At 35.8% G+C, this 17,236-nt stretch overlaps 1 non-coding gene across 1 annotated transcript; it reads right to left on the bottom strand.

Annotated features, from left to right (window-relative positions):
- Window positions 1-15,731: 15,731 nt before the first annotated feature.
- Window positions 15,732-15,794, bottom strand: LOC115899791. Its single transcript, XR_004059395.1, has one exon. It is a non-coding gene; the product is annotated as a U7 small nuclear RNA (small nuclear RNA).
- Between the last annotated feature and the right edge of the window lie 1,442 nt (window positions 15,795-17,236).

Here is a 17,236-nt window from a genome sequence, read left to right as displayed (position 1 = left end):
ATCTAAAGTTTTATATGAAACCCATATCTATATTTTATAAACAACTCTAAAACTTACAAATAAAATTCCTCAAAGAAGAGTTTCAACAAAATATATCTTTTAGATATCCATAAGAAAAAAATCATATTAATTTAAATAGATATATATTATAGGAAAGAAGGTTTTTTTACTGCAAAACACTTAGGATAAAGAAAGACTTCATATAGGAGCAATACTTTCAGTGAGTGGTAAAAATGTGTACAATCTAAGCATAAAAAGATAGAGAAAGGTAGTCCCAAAGAACATAAACAGCAAAGACGTGGCGCAAGGAACTATGGGCATGTGTGGAAATGCTGTATATGTGTGTTTGTACCTGAAGGGGAATATGACATATTCAGTATGAAGGTTGAGGTCACGTTGTAGAAGGGGTTGACTACTATGTGGTGCAGCTATTCCTGGGATGGCAGGGGTAAACCATTAAAGTGTTTGAACAGATGAGTACATGATGTTGAAGTTGTTCCTTAGGGAATAGTAAACTAAGTGCAGTATTTTAAATGCAGGGGAGTGTGGGGACTTATGAAAATGTTACTATACTAGTCCAGGTGGAGACTGATGATTAAATATTGAGTGGTTAAATAAAAGTCATAGCAGTAGGAAGAGAAAGAAATGGATGATAACATGACTGTATCCTAGTGACAAAAGTACATGAAATCATGGGGAAAAACTTTACCTCCTCCACTTATTTTCCCTAGAAATATAAAAACTATCCTTGTTTTGGAAGACTTTTGAACAAATACTGAGCCATCTCGAATGATGGACCAAGTGAATCTTGAAAACAGCTCTTGTTATCATACCACATTGATTTGAGTTTCTTCTTGTTCTTGCAGAAAAAGTTCAAAGTCATGTACTCAGAGTACTTTCAACAGTATTGTGCAAGTGTGGAGTTGACTAAATGCACGTATTTCCATCTGATGTCAAACATGCTGCCAAACCTTAATTTTACAATGAAACTACAGTTTGCCAAACAGAAAATCACAGTGCCACAGTTCCTCTGAATTCCAGGGTGCCAGTTGACCTGTGGACACATGCTTGTCCTAGTGCTGGAATTAAGGAGTGCTCCACTAGGGCCATCTGGTTCACAGGATGAATAAGCCTGTGTATGTGACCTGATATTTTTATGTCAGTGATTTACTTCACTGTCTCTTCAAATTAAGTTTCAGAGAACCTACTTTTCTTTATGTCAGTTTTTCTTGCTGAAGTCTAAATAAAGGAAATTTAACCTAATCAAACTATAGACTGAAAATAAACAAGAAAGGGGAAAAGCAAGCAGCCTATGTTATTGGAATTCCAAGGGCTCTTTTAGTTTGGCCAACACTGCTTCTATTAGGGAGCCTCCAGTGGGATCATTGGCAAATGTATAAACAAAAGCCAAGTACTATCAAGTAATTGTCTGGCAATATCAGAATATTTCCATTTTATTTAAGAAGAAAGCACCCATTGGTGTCAGTGAGCATAACAGAACAGTGAGGAAATTCACATTGGCATGGAATGGCTTTTCCCCATTAAACCATAAAGAGCAGGCTGAGTTATGTTCATGTCTTGCCAAACACATTTCAGCTGAAGTCAAGAAAGTGGAAAATGCTTGGGTATTTCATTGTTTAATGAAGAACACCAGATATATAGAGAGACATGCAAAAGGCAGGAATTTATTGACTGACAAACATGCTCAAATGGAAATAGGGAACCAGAGGACTGGCCAGAGAATAGATTTTCCTGTAATAGCTTGCAACTGAAAGTTCCTGGAAAAGACCACCCTCCCAGAGAATGGAGAGCTACTCATGTGTGCACGGCAGAGGTAATCTGAATAGCCCAAATTTTCAAACCAGACAATTAGGAAATTATATGACTGGAATTGTAAAGCCTACGATTCTACTCCATATATCACAAAGCAGTGTATTTCTTATCCTGTAATCTTTTATGTATGAAGTTCCACAAAATATGTTTAGTGAAAATTGTTCTTTTTATAACTTTTGAGATCTTATTAATTTGAAGTAACTGGGAGGTTTGTGAATTATCCAACTGTCTGCATCATAGGATGTTTCTAAACCAGTTATCATATAGAAAGAAAGAAAGACAGAAAGAGAATCCCTCAATTGAGGGAAGAAAAAAAGAGAACTAATTTACCAGTATTTTTCAAATATAATTAATTTACATCTCAGAGTAGTCCGTTGTGGTTGACATTTTTTCAACCCATTTTGTATATGGGAAAGAGAGACTTGAGAGGTTTAAATAAGTCATCCAAGGTCACACAGATAGGAGAAGCTCAAAAGTCAACTATTTTTCACTTAGCGATCTCTGACTCTTCTGGACCCCTAGCGTTCCCCACCACAAGCTCAGCATGCCAACAGCTGGTAAGAAAAGCTCCTTCAAATTAGCCTAATGATTGGATGTGATTTATTTCTCACTGTTATTCCAATGGTTATATGCAAGTGGACAGCATGTTTCACAATTTATGATATTATTCTGTGTTTGAAGATATCTTTTCCAGTCCTGCCACAGCTTAGCTTTGTGACCTTAGTCAAGTTACTTAAGCTCTCTGAGATTCACTTTCTTCATGTGTGAAATGGAGGCAATAAAACTGACTTCATGGATGATTATATTCAGTGAGCTAATCTACATAAACACTAAGCATGGTGTCTGTCATATAGTGACGATCCGTCAAGGCAAGTGATTATAACCAGCTAGGTTATACGACCTTAACAAACAGCCACCAAAATATCAGAGTTAATTTATCATTTACTTTGATATCAATCATTGGTCAGCTAAGCTCTAAATTCAGCTTACTCAAGGTCCCAAGATGAAGGAAACTTCATTTCAGTATGACACATACTTCCTTGGTCAGTAAGAGAAATAAAAATAATGACTCGCATACTGGTTCTTAAAACTTTCACCTGAAAGGAAACATGATACTTCTGCTCACATTTCACTAGTCAAAGAAGGTTGTATGACTCTGTCAAATTCACAGGGGGTCAATGTGCCCAGAGCCAATCACAATAATGATTTAAAATAGTTTCTACCATTAGCTTGCAAAAAGGAATGCAAACCTAAATCCTCTATAGTAAGCATTATTTAGTCAAATCATTATTAATGAAATCTTATCATCTTAGCAAATGTAAAATCTCTTACTATCCAAATTCATTCATTTCCAAGTTCAATTACCAAAGGATTGGAACTGAAACATCAGTACTGGAAATCAAAAGAGACACTGCCCTAAACTGAAAACCTTCTTTCTCCTACATATACTCTTCATGCAGATATCCCAGGTATAAGAATTTTTTATATTTCCCCCTCTCTCTCTGTACCTCTTCCATTTCTATCTCTTCCATCTTCCTCTCTCCCCTTCCATATATTATACATACATATGTGTGTGCATATATATACATTTTTTTATTTTTTAATTGTTCAAAAGTTGGAGATGCCCCATTTCCTCTAAGTATTTTAGTATACATTTTCACACACACAAAAGCATGCTCTTGTATAATCAAAGTATAATCATAAACATGAGGAAATCAACACCAATAAAATAATACCATCCAATTCATAGGCCCCATTCAGATTGTGTGGATTGCATCAATAATATTATTTATAAGCTCTTTCCCTTCTGGTTCAGGATCCAATCGTTTAGTTGTCGCATCCCTTTAACCTCCTAAATTGTAACAGTTCCTCTGGGTTTTATTTTTCCCTGAATTTCATGATCTGAACATTTTTTGAGGCATATAGATGAGTTACTTAGTAGAATATTCCTCATTTGGGGTTTGCTTGATTCAGGTTATGCATTTTTTGGCAGGAGCACCTCAGAAGATCCTGCATTCTTCTCATTATATTATTTCAATAGATGCATGTGATGTTGGTTTTACCACTTGGTTAGCCAAGTGTCTGCCAGATTTCTACAATTTAAGAATAATTAAGGCCGGGCGCGGTGGCTCAAGCCTGTAATCCCAGCACTTTGGGAGGCCGAGATGGGAGGATCACAAGGTCAAGAGATCGAGACCATCCTGGCTAACACTGTGAAACCCCATCTCTACTAAAAAAATACAAAAAAACTAGCCGGGCGAGATGGAGGGCGCCTGTAATCCCAGCTACTTGGGAGGCTGAGGCAGGAGAATGGCGTGAACCTAGGGAGGCGGAGCTTGCAGTGAGCTGAGATCTGGCCACTGCACTCCAGCCCGGGTGACAGAGCGAGACTCCGTCTCAAAAAAAAAAAAAAAAAAAAAAAGAATAATTAATGATGTTTTTGCATTTCAAATATTTTAATAAGTATTTAATGAAAAGATACTTTATAACTACTTAATTATTCTACTCCCTATCAAACATTCACAGGAGGGTTTGAGTATATTTTGATAATTTTTGTCTGAATCAGTTGTTACCATGAGGTAGCCAAAGCCAGTCATTTTTAAAATCAATAATTTCTGATTAGTTGGCATACTACCCTCAGATAAAGATTTTTCCTTCACTTACTCATTCATTCACTCAGATCAGCATGTACTTACAGATTCCTATTTTCCAATTGGTTATAATCCTTTACTATTATACTTTTTTCAATGCTAATTTTTTTCTAGATTTGGCTAATAAAAGCATCCCTAAGCTGGTTTCTTGATATTTCCCCATCATTCTTTAAGCAATTCCTATTTTTTTCCACACAAAAAGGTGTTCAAGGTTCTTGTACATTTTTTTTTTTTTTTTTTTTGGCTCTGATTCTGAGATCAGTTGTTTCTCCAGGACTCCCTGGTTCCTTTTGTGGGGACATAATATTTAAAAAATAACATCTGGCTTCTCAGTATGCTCATTGCTACCGTAGTGTCATTGCTTTCTAGTCTTTCTCAGAGAATACAGGATAGAACCAGGAAACATCCTCCACACATACACACATACACACACATATACCCACATACACACTTACAAATTTACTCACCTGTGCATCTATTTCTATATCCAATTATCTATCTATCTATATATACATATAAAAATAAAAATTGTGAATTCACACCAATACCACCAATCCCAGTTCAACTTCAAAGAGTCTATCCTATCTCCTTCACCTCACTTATTCTTATATATTGTACACCAGGGTCCGCTGCTCCTGTCCCAGGTCCCTGAGGTGCTTAAAGACTCTGTTTTTATCATAAAACAATTTGCAAATTATAGTAAGGATTGAAATATTTATTTCATGGTATGGTCTCGCTTTATTCACAACAAAAACAAAGAACATATTTATGGAAGAACCACTGAGCTGGAAATGGCAAAAGACTTTTCAGGTATAAATAATGATTTGTGTGCCCACAAATTTACAAAATAGCACAGGAAATAATTTCTTAGTAAAATTTTTGTCCTTTTGTTCCCGAATTACACATAATAAGGTCTACATTAAAATATGAGAATACATGAAGTTTTCTTATTAGCATTGAATTGATTTCACTAATTTTTTTGTGTGTGTATATGTAAAAAACATCTGCGGTGGGACTTTTGATTCCAGCCAAGATGGAGTAGACCTCACTCCTCCCATGTTCTCTCTTGAAAAATTATAAAAACTCCAGATATACTACAACAAACAAGCATAGAAAGACACTGAAAAGTGGAAAGACAATAGACTGCCTAGGGACCTCAGGACTTGAGGAGCAGCACAGTGGTGAGTCACCTCAGTTTTCGTGATTGCCTCCTATATATCCTAGACAGAACACTGCAGAAGCCTTCAACTGCAAACTGCCAGGAGACACTCAAAACAACACACAAGATTTCTATTCCTCCTCACCAAGATGTAAGGAAAAGGTGACCTATCAACAGAAAACATTTTTGGCCCAACTACATCCAACCGTTAACAGAAAATCCTCCTTCAGTCTCCATGGTTCCAGTGGGAATGAGCAAGGAAGTAATCTTCCACCTTACCCCTCCACCCTGTGAAAACAAGCAGTGATGCACTCTTTCCTCCATTGGGTGATATGAGTCTTTCTATGCAGGGACCTGAACCTCTACCCCCACTCAACATGAAGACTGGAAAATGTGTTGCAAGTCAGGACTAGTTAACATTCCTGGCGTCAGCAGATGCAGGAGAGAGCTGAACACCTATGTGTATCCAGCAGCAACAAGACTGAATAAGGAGGTACAATGCCTTGCTACTCCACTTTCCCCCACCATGGTATCAGAAGGGCATGGTGGGAAGCTGAGCCTCCATCTCCATCAAGTATCAATGAGGCAGAAGAAGGTGGTGGGACACAGGATCAGTTAGCACTCCACTTCCCACTGGTGTGATCAGAAACTAGTGGTGAGCTAAATTTCTAACCCACTTCTGAAGCAACAAAGGGGTAAAGCTAAGTATATCTGACTCTCACACTCACACTACACATCAACAGGGCAATTGCCTTGAATAAAAGACTGAATAGAATCTGTAGTTACATAATCTAATACCCAAAATGTTCAGTATACAGTAAGAAACTCACAGGAAAATTCCAACTTGAGTGAGAAAAGACCATGAACAGACACCAGCACCCAAGTGAATCAGATGTTGAAATTAAGTGACAAGAATTTTAAAGCAGTAATTACAAAAATATTTTATGTAACAATGACAAATTCCCTGACACAAATTTAAGAAACAAAAAGTCTGAGTGGAGAAGCAGCAATTATACAAAAAGAACCAAATGGAAATTATAGAACTAAAAAATATAATAATAATACAACCTGATGGATGGGCTTAATCATAGAATGTAGATGACGGATCAAAACAGTGAAATTGAAAACAGATCTATAGAATTTTTCCACTCTTAACAATAGAGAGAAAATAGACTGAGAAAAAATTAACAGAATATCAAGAACCTGTGAAACAGTACCAAAAGATCTAGTATGCATATTATCAAAGGCCCAGAAGGAGATTTAAAAAAAAAGAATATTATTGAAAAAGTATTCCATGAAATGATGACTGAAAAGTTCTCAAATTTGGTAAAAAACATAAATTTGTACTTCAGAAAACTTAGCTAACTTCAAATAGCATAAAATCAGACACATTTATGCCAAGATATGTCATAATTAAATTTGCAAAATGTAAAAACAAAGAAAAACCTTGAAAGTATCCAGAGAGAAACAACACGTTACCTATTAAAGAACACAAGACAACAGATTTCTCATTTAAAACCATGGAGGCCAAAAGGAAGTGGCACACATCTTTCAAGTACAAAAAGAGAAACATTGTCAGCTAAGACTTCTACATCCGGAGAAAATACTCTTCCAGAATGAGGAGAAATCAAAACATTCTAAGAAGAAAAACCAAGATAATATATTTCTAATATGTCTACCCTAAAATAGCTAATGTAAGTTCTTTAAACAGTCAATAATGGCTATTGTGGACCATTGCTTCTTTTTGCCCTGTACAAAGATTCATTGGAAGAATAATATATGTACATTTTGTATTGAACAATGATGTTATTTGGAAATCCTGACTAAGATTTTTTTGGGGGGGAATAATGCTGAATATTTAAAAGGATGATACAACATGCTGGAAAGTATGAGTTGTAGGTCTAGTCCTGGTTTCCCACTGCTGGTCTGTGACAGAAATGTGATCCTACTGTGGAGCCTCAGCATAAATACTCAACAGAAGGAAATCCAAAGACAAATGACAGAGCCTCTCGGTATTTGACTCTATCCTTGAGTTGATATGGCACCAGGTAGAAATCTTCTCTAATTTCCCCCAACAAGAGAAGGAGTATTACTTAGAAATATATCTTGGAGTACTCTTCTAGAAAGAATGTCAGTGATCTGAGATCTTCTGAAGCTCAGTCCAGGACTGTTCTCCAGGCAAGAAAAGGAGAGTTTGATCCATCAATTTTGTTCAAAAAGTTCAGGGGTGAGAGTGGAGGAATAGTAGTTTGCGGTGTGGAGGTGTGATTTAAGGGGAAAAATAACTTTTCCATTATTCCTCTGTCTGAATATTCGAAGTCTGGAACACATCAAAAGCAGTTAAAAATAAAAGGGATTATAACAATAATCATCCCAATGCAGTTTCCATATTATTTAAAATAGCAACTTATCTTTGGGTGACATTAGCCTTAGTGATGTGAATTGCAATTTTCTTTATGATGTCAGGGCTTAACTATTTAGTAAGTAGGAGGAAAACTATCTAACAGAATGCACCTTAATAGGAAGAAAGTCAGTTGAAATGAATAAATTAATGTTTACATTCCCTCAGTCTCTATTTTTCATCTAATATTACCCCATGCTATTAGAGCCTCAGCCAAAAAATGGGTTTTATTCATTCTGGCCCCGTGATTTCCTTTCAGTAAGAAATGTTCAGGGTAAGACACATAAGTGCAAATAAATTTAGCTAGCATTTGCTTGGCTGATTCTCAAAGAGGATCAAGAAAGGAAATGGAGAACACCAATGATAAACTATTCAACAGGGTATTTTGAAATTGGCAATGTTGCAAGAATAGTATTTTATGGTCGTTCAGATACATAATATGTTTTATAGAATGCTCAGAAAAAATAAAATGATAAAACCGCAGCCTTTTAGGTATAGATGGAATGGCAAGTGATTTATTTGATACATAGTAAATATTTGAAAAAGATTTCAATTTATTTCAAGAAGAGTATAGATAAGATTTGTTGAGGAAAAGATCTTTATAAGGCACATTAAAATATTTGGAGTTAGATTAGATTTCATTTTTGATGTAAGAAAAAATAAATAATATCTTTTTCATATTTAAAGGAGTTATTTAGTATCAGTAGATCAGCTGCTGCTCTAGTGTCTCACAATTGTCAATTGCATGGGGATTGCAAGTGCTTTATTAAATGACTTGTTAATATTATCCTCCCTCAAAAAGGATTTGTGGTGAGAAATGACACCACTGCAAGTGAACTAGAAGACACCAGTCCTGAAATTCTGCTTCTCATTAGTATTATGAGGCTTGTATTAGAATAAGCACATTAAGAAAAAGTAGCAAATTTCATTTTCATATTTCTCATCCATGTGGAAAAAATAAAATACAAGCCTGAAATATCAAATGTGTTTAGTGGAGGGATGTTTTAGAATCACCAGTATTTTTATTTGTTTTGAGTTTTAATTTGATATGGCTTTTCCACTTTGTTTTGTTCTGTTTAAATTCCTTAGGTCTTCTGCCAATCACAGTACTAGAGTCCTCAATAAGTTAACTGACATGATTTCCAGGTTGCCCAAATAGGGAAATAGTGAGATGCTTAAATAATTAGATTAGTGTAGTTTATTTTCCATATCAAGTAACTTAGGTCAAGTTAAGGAAATTTCACAAGCATGAACTACTAGAATTTTAGAGGAAGTGAATGCAGTGAACCACCAAATCTCAAGGGTCTGTTTTAACCTCAGAAGTAATTCTATCTTAATAATTAATCAGTGACATAGTTAAGAATTCAAAAGAAAATAGCCTATTTTGCCAGGAGTGTCTGTAGATGTTGAAATTCAAATAAACAGAAAAAGCAAATGACCCAAAGACAGTAGTCTTCAAGAGCTTCGTTGAAATTCACAAAAATATTTCCTTTAAACAGTGCTGTACTTAGACTAGCTATTTCACCTTGGAATTTGAGTTAATGAAGAAATGATGAGTTTAACTGTTGTCCTGATTTATCTGAGTCCTTTGGAGTTTATGAACTGGAAAGAAACAATGTGACATGGTACTGGACCCAAAGGTTTACTCTTTTCTCTGTTTGATGTGATTCAGCCTGTTTTCAGAAAGAGTGATCTTGGATATAGAAAGCCTATCTTCATGTCAGATACTGTGAGCTACTCGCTTCATGACTACAAGTCTTTTAACACATTCTGTTTTCTTTTTATAACATTAAAGTGAACTAAATTATTACCATCCCAGTTATACAAATTGGTCAAACATGGCCAGCAGTGCTATCTGGTCATTTTTCACACTTACAAATGAAAAACTCGTTGTTAATAGATCAATATCATGACCGAATCAATGGCTTTGAGGTCTTAGAAGAAAATTACAGACTATGGAGTGGGTTGCCCTTGGGGTTTGAATAATGTACTCTATGGAATTACTAATTGTGTGAGGAATATTTGTTGAATGAAGTCATGAATGAACAAATGTTGTCCACAGAAGTAAATCCAACTGTAGATGCCAGAGTTGCAAGGAAAGCTACTCACCTGAAAGTCAGTGTCTTTTTTACACAAGATGCCAATTTGAAGTGAATTTGTGTTTCGAATATTAGAGAACTTTATATAAGTTATGGCATTATCTCCTTAAGATTCTATTAACATAGATATTAGAGATAGTAGAATTAGTTTATTTCTGACCTATGCTTACTTTTTAAATATTGCAAACAGAAAAAAGTAAATGAGGTATTACAAGGGATCAACCATTCTAATGCCTGGGTTTTGATAACATAGATTGTATGTTCAAGTGGATTCTTATAGGTCATACAAGAGCTACATAGGACTTCTTATTTCTCTTAAAACAACCTTTTCTTCATAGAAAATTGTTAGCTTTAAATACTATCCATATACCAGTCAACACTTTTGTGCAAAGAATCCAAAATGAATGTAATTATGCTCAGATTTTATCATTCCTACTAATGGCATACTAAGGAAATCTGTTAAGTAGGAAGATTTAGTAAAAGATTTCACAGTATGATAGCAACAGTAAAGCTGACTTTTTAAATGTGAAGAAACTATTCCAGAAGTTGACTAAAAATAAGTAGAAAAGTCTTAGTACACTCTATTCTGCCAGCTCTGCAAAATAAAATACTATTCTGACTTGGAGTCTAAAAAAAAAAAACTGGGTTATTCTTAAAGAACATAAACTTTGGAAAAGTTGAAATTCAGAAAATTTGGTTCAAAATGCTTAAATACATACTATATTTATCTTTATGTATATCTAGTTTCAAAGTTTGGTCCTATTGCTTATTGTCGGTGACAGCAATCAGTTTGGCAAAGCCTTGAGAACATTTTTGCTGATAACTTACTTTTTTCCTCTCTCTATATTACAAGATTTCATTATGTCACAAACCAGGTTAAGTTCAGAGTACATGGTGTAGAAATCAATTATTTGATACCCTTTAGTTAGCAATATTTTGGGCAGCCCATATTCCCTATCATATAGCCTTAGTATCTGAGATTATGGTAGTCAGCATCCCGGAAACATCACCATTCCCTGTGAACAGGAACCCTTGACTGCAAAGAATCCCTGCTTCCTACTTCTGGTGACTCAGCTTTGTACTTTTCCATGTGCCTCTGTTCCATGAGCTATTTCTTTACCAATCTCCATTTGAAACCGTCTGTACCACCATGGTTGTCCTCTACTGGTATGTTGAACTGACTAGCCGTCTTGGTTAAGAACTGAACAAATTCTTTCTAACTAGGTTAGAATTTTTGTTTCCAAATTTAAATTTAAGTTTAGGGGGTACATGTATGGGTTTGTTACATGAGTAAATTGTGTGTCACAGTGGTTTGGTGTATAGATTATTTGATTATTTTGTAGCCCAGATAATGAGCACAGTACCCAATAGGTAATTTCTCAGTCCTTAGTCTCCTCCCACCCTCCACCCTTAAGTAGGCCCTGGTGTCTGTTGTTCCCTTCTTTGTGTTCATGTGTACTCAATGTTTAGCCTTCCCTTATAAGTGAGCACACATGGTATTTGGCTTTCCATTCCTGGGTTAATTCACATAGGATAATGGCCTCCAGCTCCATTCATGTTACTTCAAAGGACATGATTTCATTCATTTTTATGGCTGCATAGTATTCCATGGTGTATACGTACCACATTTTCTTTATGCAGTCCACCATTGATTGGCATCTAGGTTGGCTCTATGTCTTTGCTGTTGTGAATAGTTTGAATAGTGCTACAATTAACATACACGTGCATGCATTTTTATGGTAGAACAATTTATATTCCTTTGGGTATATACCCAGTAATGAAATTGCTGGGTCGAATGATAGTTCTGTTTTAAGTTCTATGAGAAATATCCAAACTGCTTTTCATAGTGGCTGAACTAATTTACATTCCAAAGAGCAGCATAAAAGCATTTCCTTTTCTCTGCAACCTAACTAGCATCTACTATTTTTTGACTTTTTAATATTAGCCATTCTGACTGGTATAAGATGGTATCTCATTGTAGTTTTTGCATTTCTCTAATGATTAGTGAAGTTGAGCTTTTTTTGGGGGGGGGGGGGGGCAAGACCGAGTCTCTCTCTGTCACCAGGCTGGAGTGCAGTGGTGCAACTTTGGCTCACTGTATCCTCCACCTCTAGAGTTCAAGTGATTCTCCTGCCTTAGCCTCCTGAGTAGCTGGGACTACAGGAACACACCACCATGTCCAGCCAGTTTTTGTATTTTTAGTAAAGATGGGGTTTCACCATGCTGGCCAGGATGGTCTCAATCTCTTGACCTCGTGATCCACACACCTTGGCCTCCCAAAGTTCTGGGATTACAGGTGTGAGCCACCTTGCCCAGTTGCATTTTTTCATATGCTTGTTGGATGCGTGTATGTCTCCTTTTGAGAAGTGTCTGTTCATATCCTTTGCCCATTTTCTAATGAGTTGTTTGTTTTTTTTTTTTTTTGCATGTTAATTTCAGTTCTTCATAGATTCTGGAAATTGAACCTTTGTTATATGCATAGTTTGAAAATATTTTCTCCCATCTGTAAGCTGTATGTTTATTCTGTTGATAGTTTCTTTTGCTGTGCAGAAACTCTTCAGTTTAATTAGGTCCCATTGTCAATTTTTCTTTTTGTTGCAATTGTTTTTGGAGTCTTTGTCATGAAATCTTTGCCAGTTCCAATGCCCCAAATGGTATTTCCTAGGTTATCGTCCAGGATTTCTATAATTTTAGGTTTTACATTTAAGTCTTTAACCAACCTTGAGTTGATATGGTGAAAGGAAGGAGTCCGGTTTCAATATTCTGCCTATGGCTAACTAGTTATCCCAGTACCATTTATTAAATAGGGAGTACTTTCCTCATTGCTTGTTATTGTTGACTTTGTTGTAGATCAGATGATTAAAAGTGTATAGCCTTATTTCTGAGTTCTCGAACCTGTTTAATTGGTCTATGCATCTGTTTTTGTACCAATACCATACTATTTTGGTTTCTGTAGCCTTGTAGTATAGTATGAAGTTGGGTAGTGTGATGTCTCCAGTATTTTTCTTTTTGCTTAGACTTGCTTTCGCTATTTGAGCTCTTTTTTGCTTCCATATAAATTTCAGACTAGTTTTTTTCTAATTTTGTGAGAAATGTCATTGGTAGTTTGATAGGAATAGCATTGAACCTGTAAATTGCTTTGGGCAGTGTGGCCATTTTAACAATATTGATTCTTCCTATCTACGAGCATGGAATGCTTTTTTCATTTGCTTGTGTCATCTCTGATTACTTTGAGCAGTGTTTTATAATTCTCGTTGTAGAGATCTTTCACCTCCCTGGTTAGCTGTATTCCTAGGTATTTTATTCTTTTTGTGGCTATTTACTAATAGGATTGTGTTCTTTATTTGATTCTCAGCTTGGATATTATTGGTGTAGAGATATGCTACTGATTTTTGTATACTGATTTTGCATCCTGAAATTCTGATTAAGTTGCTTATCAGATCTAAGAGCCTTTGGGCAGAGGCTATGGGGATTTCGAGGCATAGAATCACATCATCTGCAGAGAGGGATAGTTTGACTTCCTTCCTATTTGGATGCCTTTTATTTCTTTCTGTTGCCTGGTTGCTCTGGCTATGACTTCCAGTATTATGTTGAATAGGAGTGGTGAGTGTGGGCATCCTTGTCTTATTCTGATTTTCAAGGGGGATTCTTCTAGCTTTTGCCTGTTAAGTGTGATGTTGACTGTGGGGTTGTCATAGATAGCTCTTGTTACTTTGAGGAATGCTCCTTCGGCTCCTAGTTTGCTGAAGATTTGTAACATGAAGGGCTGCTGAATTTTATTGAAAGCATATTCTGTGTCTATTGAGATGATCATATGGTTTTTGGTTTTAGTTTTGTTTATGTGATGAATCATATTTATGAATTTGCATATGTTGAACCATAGGTTGGAATTATTGAGAGGTTCTTTACAAGTAAATAAAGGAAAAATATGACTCCTCTCCTCGTATTTACCATCATCTGTATCTCTCTAGTGTGTGCTGCTTCTTTTTGTATCAGCAAATTTTGCCCCTGATTTCAAAAGTGTGCATGTAATCAAGGGTGAAACAACTGTCTCTGACTGATTCAGAAGTAGACACAGAACTCAAGCTAGACTGCACAAATGCTTCCTAGAATTTTATATCTAGAGCTTGTGAGAAATAACATCTTTCATCTCTGGGGATAGAAATATTAGAGTATAAACCAACATTGCCATATGGACATGATCTCCTTCTGGTGGGTACAAAAAGGAAAAAAAAAAAAATCTGGAGAAATAGAGTAGGAAACCAAATAGAAAATGCAGAAAGAGAGAGAGAACTCTGATTTGGTTTAAGGCCCAAGTGTAGCTCTTCCATCATCCTTTTGTGAGACAATATATTTCTCCTTTTAACTTAACCTTGTTTCATACAGTTTCTGTTACTTGCAACCGAAAGTATTAACCAATAACTACATACTCCCCAAATATAAAACCTTTGAAATAGAAAAGATCACAAAGCAAATGTCTTTATGTGAGAATAACAAAAGTATGCCTATGTGCTCACTTGAAAATTGTATTTACTAGGTTTATCAGTTTTGTTTTGTTTTAATCTCTCTAATTCACTTAGACTTGGATATTTAACCAGACCACTCAGTGTTTAATTAATGATGACTTAGGTTGCTACTTTTTGTAAGCATATGGAGAGATTCTCAGTATGTTGCAGATCTTTTTATTCATTTATTTTTTCAACAAATGTTGAAACTTGTTCAATAAGCATTGATTGACAGACTTGCTGTGTCATGATCAATGTCCTATGCATTGCAGTTGCAGATAAGAAGAGCCCATTCTCAGAGTTCATTGTATTAAGGGAAGGACACCTGGGGAGGATTACAGGAACTCTGAGGAGAATACAGCTAGTATTCTGGAAGGGGTGGAGAAGTCTGGGAAGACTTTATATAGGCAATAACCTTTGGGATGTGTTTTAAAGAATGAGTGGAAAGTTTCCTGCAGTGCCTTTCCCCGCTTGTCAATTTCTTACCTTTCTTATAACTACCTTTGAAAGTACAGATACACAGAACATTAAATGATAACCCTAGTGCCAATAATTGGAGTTAATAAAATTTTGACTTAAAACACAAGAACAGGTGAGAAATACTGTAATGCTGTAAAACAGATTTTATAATACAAAAATTGGCATCAGATAAAACAATATGAAAAGCAAGATGAACAGAAAAAAGGTCTGTTTTGTATTTCTGGGTAGCATTTAAACTTTTTTTGTTCCAGAACCACTTTTTAAACATTATTAATAGTTCTGAAAGTTTTGCATAGGTCCAGGAACATTGCCAGGATTTCAGGGGATGAAACTATGAATCTCTTTACTATAGATTTTTTAAATCGTTTCTGTTTTGAAATTAACTTTCCACAGACTGTTTGAATTACTGATTAGTAATTCATTTTATTGCATCAAGGAAAGGCAAGTTTTCAGATGATGATATTGTTTTCAAGTGCTAGCTTTTCCCAAGGAAATAATCATTCACATATCATCAAAACTGAACTAGTAATAAAAAAAAATCTCTAATCATTGGGAGTTTTAGAATTTGTATTTTGATTGTTTCTCAGCCTCTCTCCACATGGGGAGGGTTTCCGGCTAAAAACCCAGAAGACCTGCTAGACCAATTCTAAAAGAGCTGCAACGCTTTGTTTCTTTTAAATTCAGAAAAATACATACACATTCAAGTGAATATTATTACCTTCAATTTCTTTTATTGGATTCCACTTTCTATAGAACAGAATTTAAATAATTTCATTTGAGCATGTGTAATATTTCTTAGGACTGCATCTTTATGAAATGAAGTCTAGATTTTAAAGTGACTTGGGGGATGAGGGTGGGCAGGGACACAGTGACTCATGCCCATAATCTCAGCACTTTGGGAGGCCAAAGTGGCCGGATTGCTTTAGCCCAGGAATTGAAGACCAGCTTGGACAACGTGGTGAAAATTCATTTCTAATAAAAATGCAAAAATTAACCTTGTGTGATGGTGCCCACCTGTGGTCCCAGCTACTCAGTGGGCTCAGGTGAAAGGATTGCTTGAGCCCATGAGGTCAAGGCAGCTTCACAGAGATTGAGCTCGCAGGGATCATGTGAGCCATGATCACATCACTTTACTCCAGCCTGAGCAGCAGAGTGAGATGCATCGTAAAAAAATAAATACATAAAAATAAAACGACTTGGGTCTCTGCTAATTATCAACATTGTTCATATATTCATGTTTTCTTTCATTGTCAACGATGGGATAATTCCTGTGAATTGTTGCATGAGTTTCTGGAGAAACTCTGTATGAATAACTTGTGTTATGACATCATTTGGATTAAGAGTAGGAAGAAAGTGGTAGAATGGAACTGGATACTATTCAGACACACCAAAGAGGTAGAGGAGTGACAAAAAGGCAAAATAAATAACAGAATAATAGCAGCACACATTTGTACTTTTATACAAATGCCCAGGGAAAATGTAAGCCCTAGAAGTCATTGCATTTCTATGGACAAAGGTAGCAAAAGAAGTCCTGAAATTATGACAGCTACTCTTAAAATAGAAACACTCACTTTCCAGTATCACCCCCAACTTATTTTGTGACACAAACCTGTATTTTAGTAAAGCATTCTGCATGGTACTGATTTTGTCTGAATTCATTGTGACCATCTTTTCAGATATTATAAATCACACAAACACACCAAAAGAATTGTCATTAGTGTAGTAGATTCCGTTCATACTCATTTCCCACCGGGTCTCATATTATCTCTGTTTTCCACACTACCTACTTATTTTCTGAAACACCCAGTTCACTGTTAAAGGGTTGTGTAAGTTCAGCAGTTCTTCCAGCAAGTGGTTAGGCCAGCATAACCTTGCCCTCTTTCTTCCATCATATAATTACATGGCATATTTGGCGGATTGCTAAACTAAATAATGTGACATATACATATTTTTCTTATTGTCAACTGTCTGTAGACAAATGACTGAAATTTTGATGTATTGGGTAATCATCCATCAAGATTAAACTGAAACACTCTCAATATAGTATTATAGCCAACTGTGGCTTCTGGAAAATCAACCAGTCTTTGCCTTTGCTTGACAACTAGTAA

Source organism: Rhinopithecus roxellana, chromosome 9 (genome assembly GCF_007565055.1).
Source record: "Rhinopithecus roxellana isolate Shanxi Qingling chromosome 9, ASM756505v1, whole genome shotgun sequence".
NCBI lineage: Eukaryota > Metazoa > Chordata > Mammalia > Primates > Cercopithecidae > Rhinopithecus > Rhinopithecus roxellana.
Note: the sequence above shows the minus strand (reverse complement) of the source record. Positions and strands in the feature narration are given on the sequence as shown.